Genomic DNA, 8,374 nt, shown 5'->3' on the forward strand with positions numbered 1-8,374 from the left:
GGAGTGGAAAAGCTTGAGAAGTTGCTGTCTGCCAGGTAAATGCTTGGTGTAGGCATTTACGTAAAGAGCTTTATTTAAACTTTCCCTCGTTACACTCTGATGGACTCTCACATTATGTCTGTAAGAGTCCTTGTCCCTGCTAAGATGTAAGCTCTCTGGCATAACTTTAAAAACGGGTTTTTCTTTGAACTCAGTGGAGCTGCTTCCATGCTTCAGACTAAGCTGGCAGGGTTGAAGGCCTGATGGTGTGACAGATAATAACGGACCCCTAAAGGACTGGGCAGGCCAGATTCCAGTTCTCATCAGAGGGCACCACATTGCTGCACAGAAACAGAGCAGGGTTTGCACTAATTCTGTAATTTCTCCGGCACAGCTCATGTCTCCTGCCATTCCTCAAAATAAAACAAAAAAAATGAGGAGGAAACAATAGCAAAGCATGTCTCTTACTGTGTTTGGGAAGTGCCAAGCAGCTTGCCGAGGCTGCTGTTGCAAAAAACTAGCAAATGACAGTGATGTGAAGTTAATGAGGATCAGGACATTTGGCGGTGGAGGTTTCTGGGCTGCAGGAAGGAGGGGGACTCTCAGGAGGTCCCGATAAGCATTAGCAGTTTTGGATGCTCAGCCAAAATTTTGTGGTTTGCCTGTTAGTACTGAATCTCTTTTTTGTTCAGCTGTTACTTTACACTGTGCGGTCTGGCTAGCAGTTGTACAACAGCATTTAAAATATACAACATGCTGTGAGACAGAACGCAGCTACCTTGTCAAAGATGCCAGCATTAAATTACAAAGAGGCTAGTATATGCCGTATGTAGGATATAGCCATTTTGCCTGTAACAGTCCAGATAGCCAACGTCTGTTATCATTGCATTTAGGATGCAGCAGCTGCCTTGAGTACAGCAAGGGAGGGTGAGGGATGTACAAGGAAAGGGAGGTGCATGGTCCCATTTGGGTCCACGAGCAGTCTGGCCTGGGAAATGAGAAAGAGAAAAGATTGGTGATCTTTTTTTGGAGGGAGTAAAATGGAAAGAAAAGTAGGTGTATAAAGTCTCCACAGTGCTCATCACATGAAAGCGCAAGGGTTGTTTGCAGGGTGAGTGTGGCGGGGACAGTGATTATGGTTTTTGAATTGAAACAGTGAAGAAGCTCTGCCTTTAGGTGTGGGGTTGGACTTTCTGTCATTTTGTTTGAATTTGATGAAATTGATTTCTGCTTGAACATTGTTGGCTCTGAGGGAATATAGAGAGAGTAGGACATTTGAACAACAACATTGCTGTGGCACATCATAACCCTTTGTGCTCTGCAACAGGTCCTTCTTTTCTTAGTAGTCAACTCTCTTTTAGTGAAAATAAGTTCCATATTCTTAAAGGAGGTGGAACTGAAAATGCAGCTACCCCAGAAGCTGTGCAAGAATTACAGAGGAAAGCTTAAAAAGATCTCATAAGAGAAAACAAAGACACTAGATTAGCTTTGAACCTGGGAGTTTCCCACACTGCAAATCAAGAGCATTGTCAGAAAAAGCCCAGGTGTACACCACATGTACAGGTTACAGTGCAGTCCTGACCGCTGTGATGACAGTTCTGTGTTCATAATGTATATATCCCAAAGAGTACTAATGCATCTGTTATAAATTCAGGAAGGATAGAGACAGGCAAATTTCATTCTAAGTTACAATATTGTAAATACAGCTTTGCTCTATTGGTATAAAAGAAATTATTCATATTCTTATTTGTCCCAGAGGTTTTTCTTTTCCTTGTAATAATAGTTTTGTAGACACCAAGACTTAACTACTTATGTATCTCCCCTACTTTAAGACATAGAGAAAGATTATTTTGAGACTTTGCTGTGGTCTGATAAGAGCAGTGAGGAATTCTCTGAAGGAACAGGGCTGATATGTACTGTGGTAAGGATATAAAAGGGCTGAAAAACCCTTGGAGGTTTCACAGCTTTCTAAATGACACAATGCAATATAAAAGGAGGAGATGGGTTAAAATAAACCAGGATTTTGAAGAATAAAACCAAGATAAATCTATTTATGTGACATTGCCAAAATGAAAATAGTTTTCCATTAGAAACATGCAGAAACTCTTTTTTTTTGTCCCAACCTGATACCACAGTAGGTGTTGCAGCAAATTTTTGTATGTAGCACAGAAGTTGAAAGTAGCACATGATTTTGGTAAATATGAAAAATCAGTGAGTTTTTCAGTTGTAATTTTGCACAAAATAGCAGTTTGGGCTCTGTGGTCCAGCTTTAGTAGAGTCCACATCAATCTTGGCACAAGGTCAAACTTAAAGAGCTGAAGCCTTTTGGGGATGCAGGACATAGGGGATTGAACCCTACCAAAAAAAAAGCTCTGGTGCCTGTGCTTATGAGATCCTTCACCTTGGATCCTGAAAAGAAAGGGGGAAAATTTAAAGAAGGAGAATAGATGTTATGCCAACTCCATAAATGAATTGCTTTGTTGTTTTTATTCCTGGCGTGCACCTAGAAGCCAAATCAGCTTCAGGCCAGTGTACTAGGCACTATATTCCACATAGAAGAAATAAGGTGATTGCTGTCATCAGGCTCAGACTGGCCAAAGAAAGGTTTGCCAGAGCGTTCTGCCATAAGAATGCATTTGTTGGCCAGGCTGGAAATGAGAGAGAATTTGATCAAGAACCGAACGCAGTTTTTGTGTCAGCTCTGGTTAATTCAGGCAACAATAATACTAAAAAAACCCCCAACCAGATAGTGACCATTGTGCTTTAAGCATCTTTGGGAATTAATTAAAATCTGTGAAAGGGTTAGCAATGAGCTCTGTGAACTTTGCTAAAAACCTGATCAATATTTACATAATTCATGCATCCCACTGAGTGAGAAGCTGGCAGTCAGAATAACATCGATTCTACATAATACTAGTGCAACAGGAAAAGGAAAATATTTTCTACATCCTGAATCAGTTATTTAAGCCCTTTCTACCTCCTTGGGAGTATGACAGAATCGATCAGCCAAGCTGAACAACACTGGCATTGCAAACATTTATTCATACCATCTGGTACAGAGTCAAATCCAAGTAACAAAGGCTTTTATTTTCCCACAAAGGCTGAAGGTTACATAAATGTTACCCACATACTTGTGGCATCCCAACATGTTATTCTCACGTGCTGTAGAGAGATTGACAATTCCCAGACCAGAACAAGACAGCCAGCAACAAAGATTCCTGCAGCACAATTGCTTACTAATACCACTAAATGTACATTTTAGACCCCTTGAAGAGCATTAAGTTCCCTTGTTCCTTATTGCACAGATAATATACATGGTCCAACATGACAGGCAACATCTCCAGTGGTTAAATGCGAGGGTAGTAGTATTGGGTTTTTTTTTTTTTACTTATCTGGGGTGACCACTTACTTGAACTCACTTATGGTTCTATTTCATTCAGCTGCTCATAAATTAGCTTGGCATCCTGAACTCATGGATGTAAATACATATTTGATGCTTCACTGGTGTATAATCACTCTCACTTGCTGCTTTTTTTTTTTTCAAATATTCAGATGCCCACATGAAACTTTTTATCCTTCATCAGAACTGTAAATACCTTCTGAATGAGTTTTAAGACTTAAATGTTTTGTAAGGGGTTGTGCAAAAATAAAAGTTTAAGAAATACAGATAGTCTGTCAGACAGTATGATGTGGGGTAACCTGTTAAAAAATGTATTTTTTCATAACTTCCGTTTCAGAAACTGGTGGCACCTTATATAGAGCCTTACAATTAAGACATTTATATGAAACAGCTTCAGGCTATTAGGGCACAAAGATAAACTGAGATCTGAAATATAGCACACTTGCTCACCTGCTGCCGGTCTCGCCTATTTGGATGCTCTAACGGGACAGCTCCTACAGAAACACTCGATGCAAGGGCCCACAGCCTGCAGGCACAAAGCTGCCAAGGAAATTTTATGTTTGCACCTTCAGAAAAATAGACCTAGTCAGAATTGTTCTTTTACTGAAGGAAACATTAAAGGAAAATAAAAATAAAAACAGGAGGGGGAGGGAATTCACATATTTTTGGGGGGAAAAGAAAACACAGATAGAAAACTTGCATTTTTTTTCCAATAAGAAATTGATGTGTTTGACATGAAAAAAAGGGAAGATTTGTTTCTTCAATGTGCTGTTCATGCTTCTATTTTCATGATATTTTATCCAGGCTGTATTTTCCATGAAAAACCCAGCACATGCTCATTGTTTCCTGAGATACGTGAGACATCATGAATCTCTCTGAATGAAGAGCATCAAATAAAATGTTATCAGGGAATATTGGCTGCTATGCTTTGATGGGGTCAGGATTTTAACCATAAGGCCAGTAGGATTACTATGATATGGGAACTGTATTTCCTAGCTCTAAAGATAAATCAGAGATGTAACATATACAACTGATTTTTTTTTTTTTTTGGACAAATTAAAAAAAATATCCTAAATTCAGTTCCTTATGAAGCTATTGAGATCAACTGATGGTAGTAACAGAGAAAATGGGAAAATCAGGATGAGATAGTAAAAACTTTCCAACGATCCTTTAAAGCTCTTCCTTTTAAAGCCGTGACCACACACAAGAGCCTTCTATGCAAACCTGTTTTTAAGAAGCTGTTATGGAAATTTCCATTCTTAAACATCAGACCAAGCTCAACTCTTGCAGCATTCAGATGAAGCAAGATCTGCTTCTTTTGGGAAAACTAAACTATTAATGTCTCAATTATGTGGCAGTATTGAGTGTTATCTCTTAGAAAACAACTTAGGAAGTAAGTTCCAAAGCCTGATACTGTCAGAAGCTGCAAGGGCTTCTTTGAGGAAGAAATCACTGTATACTTGTTTATTTATTTCTTTTCCTTCGCCAGGCAAAACATTAGGTTAGACATACGTCTCATCCACAACCAGGAGCATGTTTCCTAATCATCCACAGCTTTCTAGGACAGGTAAAGCCTGGATGGCACTGGGAAGTTTGTGCCTGGTAAGGGCAAGTGAGACTTTAACTTTTCTCTTGCAACAACTTTATCTCAATATAAAACCTCCTACTGTGTCTTGAACGTTTTATTACTTAGTCAGTTAAATAATGCAGCTGGAAAAAAAGACCTAATTGATCCTTGTCTGACTGATTCCCAGTCACCTGAGAAAAGAAGCTGTCAAACGGAAAGCCAAATCCTGTGGCACCTACACAACAGAAGAAAGCAATGGGAATGTTCCCTGGGAGATCAAATAAGGACTCAAGTGTTTGATTTCTATAGCAAGAATAGTGCACAATTTCCAGATGTTTATGACTTTGAAGAAAAACTGTTTTAGAGATAAGGATCTCAGAATTGCTCATGCTGAGTGCCGAGTGCTGTGAATATGAGATGTGAGATACTTCAGCTTCTGATCCATATAACAGAGGACAAGACATTCATTTAAGGCACCAAACAAGACTGTCTCTTGGTCATGGAATTCAGAAATATCTTAATGTCATAGTTTCAGACTTCTGCAAAGCCCACAAAACCCCAGCCCTTTCTACTTCTACTGCCATTATGAGACATTTTGGTGAAAAAAATTAGCATTCTTGACCATATTCCTAGTTTACCCTTCAGGGCAGTGCCAGGGTCCTACACTACACATTTCATAAAATAGTATATTTATCTCATAATCATTTACTGAATGAGCTGTAAAAACACATTCTGATAATTTCAATTATTTTCTTAAGATTCTCAGTAAGTAAGTAGATTGATTACTTGGATAAGTAAGTAGATAAATTAAAGTTTAGGTATAAGAGAAGACAGCATTGGAGAGTATCATTACTACTTTCAATGTTTATATTGCAATAAAAAGAGAAGGATGAAGAGTTTTTCAGGATTGGGATAAGAATGGTAAAGAAAAAACTGTTTCAAAACAAACAGAAATCATTTTTGTAAACAGAAATCATTTTGCCAGAACAGTCAAAAGCAGGAAATTAATAACTTATCCTTTAGACAACTATTCTCATTTGCTATATAGATGAAAGGTAGGAATGTTGTATTTCTTTGGTACCTGAGCTCTAAAACAGAAATGTCTCCCTCCATAAGTGGAGAGTTCAGAGACAACACTGCAGAACTAAACTGGAGGACCTGTTTTTTCAAAATATTTGACTTTTATGTCTGGAGTTTTGATAACATCAGTTAATTATGAAGGAATCTTTTATCATTTTTTGTAATCTAGTTGACCCTAAGTCATGCAGTTAGTCAAGAAAAGAGCCTTTCTCATAGTCTGAAATTAGAAAGAAAACTAGTAATCAGATAGAGATTACTATCGGAGGGAAACATTTGAGTTTAAACTAATTCCTTCATATGCTTGTGTTTAAGTACCGTGATACGTAGCACATGCTTAAGTGTATTGATTATTAATCAGGCCCTTGAAATAGGCCCCCAAAACAGACTTTAAGGGATATATCCTTCTCCTAGCAATGTAATGTGTATTATTACACTTGCTACAGTGAGACCAGCCTCACCGAAATACGTGGAGGCCCATGTCCTACTTCACTAGGTTTGCAAGTGCCAGGGACTAAGAAGCTTGTGTAGGACAGGACGTGGCTTGTTCAGTTTTTAACACTTTCATTGACCAGACTATACAGTTAATATTTTAAAATATTTTGCTCCTTCTCTCCCTGTAAATCTACAGTTTAAAACAGACATGTCCTTATGCAAAGCTTCCATAAGAAAGAGATGCTTGTGTTAAACATTTATGTCTCACTGCTAGCTTTAAAAATTACTCATCCTTAATAAAGTTACCACAAACTGCACAATTTATTTTTGCACAACAGGAGTCTATCTTTTTTCCCTTTCCAGAAAATATACAAAAACAGGTGGCTAGTTTTCCCGAGAAAAATCTATTTTAAATGTTTACTTGTTTTAAGGTATACTTAGGAATTTTAAATGCTCTTAAGAAAAACTTTTTATTAAGTCAAATTCCAGTACTACTTTTTCTTTTCACCTGTAGTTTCAAACATTCTCTAAATCTACACCTTGTTTTATTTTATGTGTGCTGTTTATATATTATTTTCAGATTAGGAAAAAAATTCTTCAAATAGCAGTTGAGAAATACAGCATGCGGTAATGTTTTTCAAGTAGTTTGTTCAGTGGTTACAGTTCATAAGGAATGCCTAAATACATGGTTATGTGGCTTATTTTAATTTCATAATTATTGTAAACAATTGATACTGTAAACACAGTGCGACATCTGAAAGGACTTCAGTGGGTGTTGCAGAAAAATGCTGTCCAGCCTTTTTTAGAAGTGTGAAAAAGGAAAGTCTAATATGTTTCCAAAGTAGTTTCTTGGGTTTGGTTTTTTTTGTTTATTTGGTTTGGGGATTTTTGAGTGAGTTTTTGGGATTTTCATTTAAAGATTCCAGATTGTACCTTCTGCATTAAATGAAGGGACGTGTGGTTAATGAAACAATAAAATCTCTTGAATCCATATTCCTAGATGATATCATAGTTTTACAAAGAAGCCTTTTTCCCAGTGAAGTTCACAAATTAGGTTTTGTTACTGCTTATGTTGCCATTTTTGGCAACCTGGAGTTTTATGAGCTTTTTTGGCTGAGCCGCCTTGTAAATCTGAAATAGCTTTGCCCTCCCATTTTACCTCCTTACATACAACCATGAAATGACACAAAATATTGATGGAAGCGAGCCCCTTTTCCATGACAGCTACCCAGCAGGTGGATGGCACTGTGGCCCTGGCAGCAGTTCCCAGGCAGCCTGGGATGAAGCAGGATGCTGAACAGCTTCCTTAAGTACCCAGAGCTCCCAGCTCTGCTGGTTTTGTTGGGATTTGAAGGCATTTAACACCTTGTGGCAAGGCACTGTGGGCTCAGGTTACCCTGCTTGCGGGGACTCCAGGCTCTTGCTTTCCATCTAACCCTGCACGGTGCTTCCACTACCTGAAAGAATCACTATTACCTCTCAAGCCTTTTCCTGATTTATGGATTTAGATGCACTTGTCGTAGGCCTCAGACTGGAGGGATGTTAGTAGGTGATCCAACTAGGGTTTGCACTATGTTCCTGTTACTGTGTTAGAACCACCCTTCTCTGTTATTATTTCATTTGTTCATGTGTGTATGCATGCACAATGCTGCACTACTGCCAGGGGATTTTCCTTCATCATATTGCTATTGCAAATAATAAAGTATTGAATAGCTGTGAGTTTTTTAATTCCTTTTATTCTCATGAAGAAACAAATGATTGGATCTAAATCAGGAAATTCCAGCATGGGTTTGCAGAACTGAAAGAAACTGTGGATGGGGTGGGAGAAGGGGAAGGAGAAAGGCAGATGAAAATTTATTTAATCTTCTTTTTCTGGGAAGATGCCACAAATTTCTACGTAACAAATTTGAAAGAGT

Source organism: Egretta garzetta, unplaced genomic scaffold (assembly GCF_000687185.1).
Source record: "Egretta garzetta isolate BGI_Z169 unplaced genomic scaffold, ASM68718v1 scaffold215, whole genome shotgun sequence".
NCBI lineage: Eukaryota > Metazoa > Chordata > Aves > Pelecaniformes > Ardeidae > Egretta > Egretta garzetta.